The sequence below is a fragment of the Lithobates pipiens genome, unplaced genomic scaffold (genome assembly GCF_037356315.1).
Source record: "Lithobates pipiens isolate NorthernLeopardFrog02 unplaced genomic scaffold, aLitPip1_a1.2 Scaffold_8, whole genome shotgun sequence".
NCBI classification, from domain to species: domain Eukaryota; kingdom Metazoa; phylum Chordata; class Amphibia; order Anura; family Ranidae; genus Lithobates; species Lithobates pipiens.
The window spans coordinates 567,736,172-567,748,544 of record NW_027507903.1 but is presented as its reverse complement, the minus strand read 5'-3'; positions in this window follow the sequence as shown (position 1 = coordinate 567,748,544).

The window sequence follows — 12,373 nt, the reverse complement described above, 5'->3', positions numbered from 1 at the left end:
TTTCTGGTGCCCAGTGGCCTATTTAAAGCTAGCAGCATAAGCCATTAGTTGCTGGATGATCTTCAGCTTCCCCTGTGAGTTCCTGTGATCCTGATATTATGCATGTGTGAAAATTCATGTGCCAGTGCGCATATACGTACGACAAAGCGCGTGCATGAGCCATTAGTTGCTGGATGAACTTCAGCTTGCCCTGTGAGTTCCTGTGTTCCTGATAGTATTTGATTTCCTGTCCTGACCCGGCTTGACCTGTCTTGTCTGCATCCCTGGCTTTGACCCTTGGTACTTTGACAACAAGGGAATGATTGGAGGTTACAATGGAAAAACAGCTTTGAGGTTTCAGCACTAGGAGTGTGCGGGTCGTTAAAAGGACTTGCATTTCCCATACCGGTAGTCGAACCCGGGCCGCCTGGGGTGAAAACCAGGAATCCTAACCGCTAGACCATATGGGAAAACTAGCTGCCTTACGTTGAGAAAAATATAGAAAACCAAAGGGAAAAAAAGATGTGCCACCGCCATCAGCTTCCAAGTATGGTGGCCAGATATGACACACATATCACGTTCACTAATTGGCCTCGTTAGCGCAGCAGGTAGCGCGTCAGTCTCATAATCTGAAGGTCGTGAGTTTGATCCTCACATGGGGCACTACTCTCTAACCATTTTGTGAGCCTTGGGGTCCTTAATCTATGAAAAACACTACTCTTCATCCCTTAGGTCTTGTAGGAAACCATATGGATGGAAAATTGACCGGAAGATCAAGCTTTCAGTGCTCTTTTGCCTTCCACCATATTCCACCCAGCTAAAATCTTTAGCTCTGCATCCAACAGACCTTGCAAGATACAATGTCTACTCATCCTGGAACAACAGAGGCATTTTCCATCTATGTGACATGCTTCCCTTAGTTTCATCACACAGAAAGAACAAAGCACCGAGGAATTCAAAAGGGCTTTTTCAAAGGTGTGGAAAAAAAAGATGATGTCTCTGTCAGAGAATGGTTTGCAGAAGATTGGCACATAGATATTTGCCAATGCAAATGTGTAGAAGAGCGAGAACGGCCGAGAAACTTCATGTGCTAGTACGCATGTGCGTACGCCAAAGCGCACACAATGCGTGACAATTTCTGGTGCCCAGTGGCCTATTTAAAGCTAGCAGCATAAGCCATTAGTTGCTGGATGATCTTCAGCTTCCCCTGTGAGTTCCTGTGATCCTGATATTATGCATGTGTGAAAATTCATGTGCCAGTGCGCATATACGTACGACAAAGCGCGTGCATGAGCCATTAGTTGCTGGATGAACTTCAGCTTGCCCTGTGAGTTCCTGTGTTCCTGATAGTATTTCATTTCCTGTCCTGACCCGGCTTGACCTGTCTTGTCTGCATCCCTGGCTTTGACCCTTGGTACTTTGACAACAAGGGAATGATTGGAGGTTACAATGGAAAAACAGCTTTGAGGTTTCAGCACTAGGAGTGTGCGGGTCGTTAAAAGGACTTGCATTTCCCATACCGGGAGTCGAACCCAGGCCGCCTGGGGTGAAAACCAGGAATCCTAACCGCCAGACCATATGGGAAAACTAGCTTCCTTCTTTTGAGAAAAATAGAGAAAAATAGAGAAAAATAGAGAAAACCAAAGGGAAAAAAAGATGTGCCACCGCCATCAGCTTCCAAGTATGGTGGCCAGCTATGACACACATATCACATTCACTAATTGGCCTCGTTAGCGCAGCAGGTAGCGCGTCAGCCTCATAATCTGAAGGTCGTGAGTTCGATCCTCACATGGGGCACTACTCTCTAACCATTTTGTGAGCCTTGGGGTCCTTAATCTATGAAAAACACTACTCTTCATCCCTTAGGTCTTGTAGGAAACCATATGGATGGAAAATTGACCGGAAGATCAAGCTTTCAGTGCTCTTTTGCCTTCCACCATATTCCACCCAGCTAAAATCTTTAGCTCTGCATCCAACAGACCTTGCAAGATACAATGTCTACTCATCCTGGAACAACAGAGGCATTTTCCATCTATGTGACATGCTTCCCTTAGTTTCATCACACAGAAAGAACAAAGCACCGAGGAATTCAAAAGGGCTTTTTCAAAGGTGTGGAAAAAAAAGATGATGTCTCTGTCAGAGAATGGTTTGCAGAAGATTGGCACATAGATATTTGCCAATGCAAATGTGCAGAAGAGCGAGAACGGCCGAGAAACTTCATGTGCTAGTACGCATGTGCGTACGCCAAAGCGCACACAATGCGTGACAATTTCTGGTGCCCAGTGGCCTATTTAAAGCTAGCAGCATAAGCCATTAGTTGCTGGATGATCTTCAGCTTCCCCTGTGAGTTCCTGTGATCCTGATATTATGCATGTGTGAAAATTCATGTGCCAGTGCGCATATACGTACGACAAAGCGCGTGCATGAGCCATTAGTTGCTGGATGAACTTCAGCTTGCCCTGTGAGTTCCTGTGTTCCTGATAGTATTTGATTTCCTGTCCTGACCCGGCTTGACCTGTCTTGTCTGCATCCCTGGCTTTGACCCTTGGTACTTTGACAACAAGGGAATGATTGGAGGTTACAATGGAAAAACAGCTTTGAGGTTTCAGCACTAGGAGTGTGCGGGTCGTTAAAAGGACTTGCATGCCATGAAACCGCAGCTACAGGTGCTTATCCATCATCAAATCAAATACATGTGGCGTTTTCCTTTTGCTCTTCACTTCACTTATAATGGTCAACAGTACACCTGTGCCTCCCCAGATGCTCTCCAACGCCTCCTTGAGTCTCTACGTCTAACAACTCCTGAACAACAATCTGAGGCTTCACTTCCACGCACCCCTGCTCGTCTTACCCCTTATCCTCACACAGCGACCCCCAAACGAGATCCCAGGGACATGCGTTCTCCAAGATCTATCCGGAAGGGTACACCAGCGAAAACCTCTGCCTCAAACCTCTATAGTTCTAGAGTGTTTGTGCCTCGTTGAACGGCTTCTATCACCTCATCGATTACTTTCTTATTTTCACCCTTGTTGCGGGTGTTCTGAGCCTTAGCCCATTGGCTTGAATAGCTTGTTAAGGTTATCAGCCACCTGTGTGTTCGGAAAACTTTTGACTTTGTTCTTTGTTTTTGGTTTTTGATTTTTGATTCTTGATTTTTTGCTTTTGATTTTGGTTATACTTCTATGCACTACGGCAGGTCTTCTCTCCCTTTCCTGTACTACACCCATGGACCCTCCTGTCTGTTATGCTGATTTTTTGCTTATCATTAAGGTCCATGGAACATGAGCCATCGCTAGCCAAGGAGAGTTCACCTGCTGTGTTTAATGACCTTCTTCAGTGTCACCTTCATAGGTGAATTACCCCTTCCCTTCCCTTCCCTTCCCCTCCCCCCTCCTCTCCCCCCTCCTCTCCCCCCTCCCCCTTCCTCACCCCCCCCTTTCCTCCACCCCCCATCTTTCCCCTTCACACAGGATTTGACATTAATATTGTTATCTATATTCCTATGTTACACTATGTTCTATAAAGTTCATTGTAAGTGTATGCTTTATACCCTTAATAGAGTGATTTTAAGCTGTCTTGGCATGTTTTATGTTAATACCTACAAGGCTTTTTCCTGTCCCATTATGTTGCGGGGGACAGCCACTGCTTCCCCCCTACCTGGTGCGCTCTCCCCATGGCGGAACTGTCTGCCGTCGGGACCACGCACATTAGAGTCGGGCGATCCGGATTTTTCCGATTCGTACCAACTTACTTATTTTTCGCCTTACATACTTACTCTGATGTTTTTCTATCTTTCTTTCCCTACACTCTTTTTGCTCCCACTTCGCTCTCTTTTCGTGCCTTTCTTACTATTTATGGTCGGTTGGCCTGGGGGGACCCCGGGTTTCACTATAGTTTCCACCCATGTTTTGACCCATGGCCCCCTTGAATAAATTGTCACTTAATGCAAAAGGTCTTAATTCCCCTAATAAACGGGTCAAGGCATTCCGCTCTTTCGTGTCCTTAAAAGCAGGAATAGTAGCACTACAAGAGACACACTTCTCTACACGTAGTACCCCTAAATTCTTCAACAGCAGTTACCCTTTGGTGTATACAGCCTCTGCGGCTACAAAGCAACGAGGGGTCCTCCTGGCTCTCCATCGTTCCCTCCCGTTTACCTTTGCCTCAGTTATCCAGGACCCTGAGGGGCGGTATATTATCCTGTCGGGCTCCCTTCAAGAATCTGAAGTAACCCTAGTTTCCTACTATGCTCCCAATTCCAATCCCATCCCCTTCTTTTCTCACCTTTTCCAGGTAATTAAAACTCATCTTAGGGGCACCTTGATTATGTGTGGGGACTCAAATCTAGTCATACACCCATCTATTGATAAATCTCCCTATGCACCGGACCACCTATCATTATCGGTTCAGTTCCCATCTCTACTCCAACAATATTACCTATTAGATACTTGGAGGGAATGTAATCCTACAAAGAAAAATTACTCCTTTTACTCCAACCCCCACAATTCATTTTCTAGAATAGACCACATATTTATCCCTGTAGCATCTTCCCCTGTCCTGCTTAAATCTTTTATTCACCCAATCACCTGGTCCGACCATTGTGCAGTGATTACCACTATCTCTTCACTTATACCGCAATCCAATGAAAGGTTTTGGCGTATGAACGATAAATATCTCACGAACGAATCTTTTCGGCTTGATATCGAAGTAGCATTACATGATTATCTTGTGCACAATGCCGTCCCAGGCACTTCCCCTGTTCTTTTATGGGAAGCGCATAAACCTGTCATACGGGGCAAATGCATTTCTACCGCCTCTTTCCTCAAAAAAGATAGACTTAAACGTATACAGCACCTAGAATCCGAATATCAACGCCAATTCCTGCTGTTTCAGGCTACACCTTCGGAAGCGAACAAGTCTAAATTAGATAACATCCGTTTGGAATTGGACTTGCTCTTTTCAGCACAAATCCTTGCGCAGGGCCTATCATTCTATTTACACAAAATCTAACAAACCTGACACATTTTTAGCTCTTCGCCTTAGACAACCGGAGCGTACCCATAAACCAATTAGACTTAAACTCCACAATGGGACCCACACTAGTAACCCGGCCAGAATAGTAAATGAATTCTCTAAACGCCTCGCTAAATTGTATGAATCCCCTGCCCCCTTTCCTCATGATAAGGCCGAGGCTTTATTTCGTAATCTACCGATTCCTTCCCTCCCTACCCCTATTCGCAATGCCTTTGAGGAAGAGATTTCACATTCTGAGGTAATTCAAGCCATCAAATTGCTTAAACCTAATAAACAACCTGGCCCTGACGGGTTTACAGGGCTATACTATAAAAAATATATGGAAGTCCTGGCCCCTCTCTTGGCGAACTCCTTTAATGCTCTGCTGAAAGGGGGAGTCTTCGGTAGCGAGACGCTTACGGCCTCAGTCTCTATGATACCCAAACCCGATGCCGACCACTCTGTATGGTCCAACTACAGGCCAATATCACTTTTGAACCTAGACGTAAAACTTTTAGCAAAAATTTTGTCCACACGCCTGAATCCACATATTGGAGGGTTGATTCATAGAGATCAGGTAGGATTCATTCCCAAACGTCAAGCCAGTGATAACGTGCGCCGGGTCATTCTATTACAATATTTAGCGAGAGCTCGGGGTGTCCCTATGCATCTTCTGTCTCTCGACATTCGAAAAGCGTTCGACACCGTCTCCTGGCCTTATCTTACGTATATTTTAACTAAATGGGGCTTTGGCCCTCACTTCCTTCGTTGGATTGAAGCCTTATATGCCAATCCCCAAGCATTCGTTCGATACTCCGGCTTTAATTCTAATAGATTCCCGATCCAGCGAGGCACTCGGCAGGGGTGCCCTTTGTCACCCCTGCTCTTTGCCCTTGCCATTGAGCCCCTAGCAGCTTTGATCAGATCTAACCCCGACATCAGAGGATTAGAGATAGCCTCCACAACCCATAAACTATGTCTTTTTGCAGATGATGCCCTATTATTTATAACCTCACCCCATACTACTTTACCTAACTTGTTTAAACTCCTTGACTCGTTTGCGCAAATCTCAGGCCTCGAGGTGAACCAGGCTAAGTCCAAGGCTCTAGCGGTATCCCTTCCTACAGAGACGCTTCAAATTTTACGCACGAATTACATGTTTCAGTGGTCCACCTCCTATATTCCCTATCTAGGTGTGAAATTAACCAGTAACCCAGCCCACTTATACCAAATTAATTATTTACCCATGCTTCGTAAATTATCATCCCTCCTTAATTCCTGGCAACCCTTATGTGTCTCTTGGCTTGGTCGCATTGCGGCTGTTAAAATGTCTCTGTTACCCAAGTTATTATATTTATATAGAGTGCTCCCGGTCATGGTTCCATTATACTTTCATAAGGCTATTCAAAGTCGAACCTTCAAATACATATGGGGTAATATCAGACCCAGGGTTTCTAAGGCTGTTCTTTTCCGACATAAACTTCGTGGGGGCCTGGGAATTCCGCACTTTAGGAATTACTATTATGTAGCTCAGATATCGCAATTGACCTTATACCACGCCGTGTCCGAAATCCCACTGTGGGTCAGTCTGGAAGCAGTGGAGGCACATCCCATCTCTGTTTCCAATTTACTTTGGCTTCCCCCGCAGGCATGTAGATCACTTACGAACCCCATTACGAGTCACTCCCTTAAAATTTGGCACAAGGTACGTACTCCCTTCAAACTTCTATCCCCACATCTCCCCCTGCTCTCATTTATGGGTCACCCAAATTTCTATCCGGCATTTGCAGAGCCGGGCACTTTTTCAGCCTGGTCCCGAGCAAGCCTTACCAGAGTTTGCGAGTTCTCCTTGAGAAGATCCCTTGCAACATTTTCTGATCTACAGACACTAGCCCATCTACCCCCCGGAGAATGTTTTCACTATCTACAGATAATTCACTTTTTCCGAGCACATATTACCCCTAACTCTAATCTTAACTCCATGTCCCCATTTGAATCCATATGCTCCTCTGATCCACATGCCCCGGGCATTATCTCATGTCTATATTCTTGCCTCTCCAATACATCTGAGGACCTCCCACCTTATGCTACCGCATGGGCCAGAGATTTGTCACTTAACCTTGACGCAGAATCATGGACTGATATATGGACCAATACTAAAAATTCATCGCAAAATGTTGTGGCGTCTGAAGCAAATTACAAGGTCCTGATGCGGTGGTACCTGGTCCCCTCTAGAATCTCCAAATTTGTACCTAGCTATTCGCCTGACTGCTTCAGGGGCTGCAAGGAGCGGGGCACCCACCTCCACATTTGGTGGACTTGTCCCGTCGTGGCAAATTTCTGGTCCTCGGTTTTCCATTTGCTGACTACATTATTGCAATACCCTGTGATCCCGGACCCAGCGTCAGCCTTGCTGAACTGTTTGCCCCAAGATCTTAATAAAGCCCAAAATCGACTTTTCCTTCAAGTGACAACTGCAGCTAAACAAACGATTGCGAAAGCCTGGAGGACACCATCCCTGAATATAACTGAAACTAAACATAGAATCACACAGGCGATGATCCATGCAAAAATAGAAGCAGTTGTGCTGGATAGAATCCCATTATTTAATAGAATATGGCAACCTTGGGTGGACCATTTTCTACCAAAAGATTTTGATACACGTCTTATGGCTCCTTAGCCCACGCTGATTGTTAGTTTGGGATCTGGGGCTCCTCCGGGCCTTCCGACCATACCTCTTACTTCTTTTTCTTTGCTTCCTTTCTCATTTTGTGCCTCTATTCCTATTCTTCTTCCTTCCTCTCATCCTGTCTCTCTCTCTCTTCTCCGTTCTCTCTCTCTATTATATGTGTAAAATTCACCTAGCGGAACTTTATTCTACGGCATCATCTGTGGTAATAGCTGCCACTACAGCAATGTTTGTTACATGTTTCTCCTCCTCTGGAAGTTGTTAGCTTTCTTTCTTTTTTATTCTGACCCCCTTCTTGGATGCTTTTGTTCGCTAGCTTTCTTACGCGAAGGACCCGTGAGCGTGCTTTAACATTGTTTGGAATATCTGCATTTGCAAAATTTAATAGCAGCTCATTTAATTATATTCTGTCACGGTTATTAATGTAAACTGTTCTGCTTATTTCTATATGTCTTACTTGACTTTTCAATAAAATATTTGAAACAAAAAAAAGGACTTGCATTTCCCATACCGGGAGTTGAACCCGGGCCGCCTGGGTGAAAACCAGGAATCCTAACCGCTAGACCATATGGGAAAACTAGCTGCCTTGTTTTGAGAAAAATAGAGAAAACCAAAGGGAAAAAAAGATGTGCCACCGCCATCAGCTTCCAAGTATGGTGGCCAGCTATGACACACATATCAATTTCACTAATTGGCCTCATTAGCGCAGCAGGTAGCAAGTCAGTCTCATAATCTGAAGGTCGTGAGTTCGATCCTCACACGGGGCACTACTCTCTAACCATTTTGTGAGCCTTGGGGTCCTTAATCTATGAAAAACACTACTCTTCATCCCTTAGGTCTTGTAGGAAACCATATGGATGGAAAATTGACCGGAAGATCAAGCTTTCAGTGCTCTTTTGCCTTCCACCATATTCCACCCAGCTAAAATCTTTAGCTCTGCATCCAACAGACCTTGCAAGATACAATGTCTACTCATCCTGGAACAACAGAGGCATTTTCCATCTATGTGACATGCTTCCCTTAGTTTCATCACACAGAAAGAACAAAGCACCGAGGAATTCAAAAGGGCTTTTTCAAAGGTGTGGAAAAAAAAGATGATGTCTCTGTCAGAGAATGGTTTGCAGAAGATTGGCACATAGATATTTGCCAATGCAAATGTGCAGAAGAGCGAGAAACTTCATGTGCTAGTACGCATGTGCGTACGCCAAAGCGTACACAATGCGTGACAATTTCTGGTGCCCAGTGGCCTATTTAAAGCTAGCAGCATAAGCCATTAGTTGCTGGATGATCTTCAGCTTCCCCTGTGAGTTCCTGTGATCCTGATATTATTCATGTGTGAAAATTCATGTGCCAGTGCGCATATACGTACGCCAAAGCGCGTGCATGAGCCATTAGTTGCTGTATGAAATTCAGCTTGCCCTGTGAGTTCCTGTGTTCCTGATAGTATTTGATTTCCTGTCCTGACCCGGCTTGACCTGTCTTGTCTGCATCCCTGGCTTTGACCCTTGGAACTTTGACAACAAGTTCCTAATCCGCCTTGACCTATCTTGTCTGCATCCCTGGCTTTGACCCTTGGTACTTTGACAACAAGGGAATGATTGGAGGTTACAATGGAAAAACAGCTTTGAGGTTTCAGCACTAGGAGTGTGTGGGTCGTTAAAAAGACTTTCATTTCCCATACCAGGAGTCGAACCCGGCCGCCTGGGTGAAAACCAGGAATCCTAACCGCTAGACCATATGGGAAAACTAGCTGCTTTGTTTTGAGAAAAATAGAGAAAACCAAAGGGAAAAAAAGATGTGCCACCGCCATCAGCTTCCAAGTATGGTGGACAGCTATGACACACATATCACTTTCACTAATTGGCCTCGTTAGCGCAGCAGGTAGTGCGTCAGTCTCATAATCTGAAGGTCGTGAGTTCGATCCTCACACGGGGCACTACTCTCTAACCATTTTGTGAGCCTTGGGGTCCTTAATCTATGAAAAACACTACTCTTCGAGGGGGGGCGTGGCGACCGAGCGCTAAGATGGACGCTTGAGCTGAGAGCTCCGTTCGACCACCGGAGAGAACAACTCTATAACGACTCCATTGGTGACATATTTCCACATAAACCTATCTATAATGCAGGGTAGACACCTTCGCTTCTACCGAAGATGCCAAAAAATAGAAAGAGTCAACAACCGCCGCGGAAACTTCCGAACCTTTTCAAGGCGCACGGAATCACACAAAATGGCGCCGGTTCGTGCGTGACTGAAACTCAAGCGCAGGCCTCGCAACAATCTCACCTCCGAACGACTTCCCTCAGCGATTCCTCCTCGGGAACGAATAGCCCCACGACTAGAAGCCCAGCCAAACAAAGGCAACGGATATCTTCTCCTGAGGTAAACCGAGCGGACATGGAGGTAAGCGGATCCGCTCCCATAGGCCACGCTATACATCCACCGGCATCCGACCTGATTGCGGCCTACCCCACATCCGATCGACCGGTCTCAGATACGGTCCTTAAGGAGATGCTTATGTCACTCAAAGCCTCCATACAAGCTGACCTCACTGTAGAAATCACTAACTGCCATAGAGAAGTATTGGCACTAGGTAATAGAGTGGACCAAATGGAACGTAACATAGGGGAATGCACAACTTCTTTCAATACTTTAGTAGAGGCCCACAAATCCCATGATGAAGAAATAACATGGCTAAAGAGTAAAGTAGCAGACCTTGAGGACCGCTCTAGGAGGTGCAATATTAAAATCAGAGGTATTCCTGAAGCCATACCTCCAAACCAATTAATGCAGTATGTACACACGCTATTTTCCACCATTATCCCCACATTATCTCCTCAGGAACTGACCATTGACAGGATTCACAGAATCCCCAAGCCAGCATTTCTACCTGAAGGTACCCCTCGGGATGTTTTGCTCAAGATGCATTACTATCATATCAAGGAACAAATTATGACTGCGTTTCGTACTCGAGGCAACAACATATCTCAATATGCTGAATTGATCCTCCTCCCTGACCTATCAAGACATACTCTGCAATTGCGCCGAAACTTAGCAACCATCACTAAGGCCTTACGCAACCACAATATACCACATAAATGGCGTTACCCAGCGAAATTGTCCATCTCACATGATGGTACCACGCACACAGTTACTACTTTAGCTGAAGGTATCGCACTCCTGCGTCAATGGGGCATACTTCCACAACAAAACCCTCTGGAACCATCTGCAACACAACTACGCCCTATTCCGGATGAGTGGCAAGTAGTTTCACACAGAAGAGCCCCCAAAAATGTCACTGATGGCAGTAAATAATCACACACCGTTGACAAATATGTTCTCTCCCTGGGCACAAGGATTTCTTCATCTTTCCTTGTTCTTACCCCTGACATTTGTCATTTTTGCAGCTTTGTTTGCATATGGATCGCTTATATGATTCTATTTTTATTGTTCTATACGTTATTGTTTATTTTTGTGGTTACACCCTTTGTTCCATTAGCACTGGACCTACACGTGATGGACTCTTCATCCCCTGTTCTACTACATCTCTAAATACCATAGCGGCATCTCTTCTGTCAACCTCATGGAGCTCAGATGACTCTAATAATTCTCGAAGGATTCTGTGAGTACACTTACACATCTTTTTTTTCTTACCTGAAAAATGACCATTACCTTTGTTTCCATTAATGCCAAAGGCCTCAACCACCCTGTGAAACGCTACTCGCTGTGGACAGAAGCTCAGAAACTAAAGGCGGATATTTTATGTGTGCAGGAAACTCATTTTCAACAGGACAACCATCCCAAATGTACACATAAAAACTACCCACATATATTCCTGGCAAATAACCCGAATAAAAAAAGCGGAGGTGTCCTTCTTGCCATCCGTGACACGGTCTCCTTCCATCTCAAGAAATCCATCACAGCCGACAATGGTCGCTATATTATTCTTCAGGGTGATATTAATTCTAAACCGTACACCATTGTATCTTTATATGCTCCAAACACCCGACAGATTAGGTTTTTGAATAGACTACTCCGTAAAATACAACCTATCCAATACGGTAGTCTCATTCTTTGTGGCGATTTTAACCTCATTGTCGACCCACAACTTGACACTTCTAATGCTAAGCGCAACAACAACACCTGTCTAAATACAGTCCTGCACTCTGAAAAACTGTACGACGTCTGGCGATGCACACATGGCAACGAGAAAGACTTTACCTTCTTCTCCCATGTACATGGGTCTTATTCCAGAATAGACTTTTTTTTGTCAGATCAATGGACCTTACAAAATGTTTCATCCTCTGAGATACATGATATTACGTGGTCTGACCATTCTGCCATATCACTTTCTATTCATGAGAAGGGTGTCTCTCCCTCATCACCCATCTGGCGCTGCAGTGTTAGATTACTACAGGACCCCGATACCAAAGAACTGATTTCTCAAAACCTTAAAACATATTTCCAACAAAATGAACATTCAGTAGAGAGTCCCTTCACACTCTGGAATGCCCACAAAGCGTTTATTAGAGGCATCCTTATCCAGCTAGGAGCTAGAGCTAAAAAAAGTATACTGCAACCATAGACTCCATTACTTCCGATATCCACAATTTAGAAACCCTCAACAAAGCATCTCCCTCTCACCAGTGGACTACCCAAATAACCTCTCTTAGAGAAAAATTGAGAGATCACTT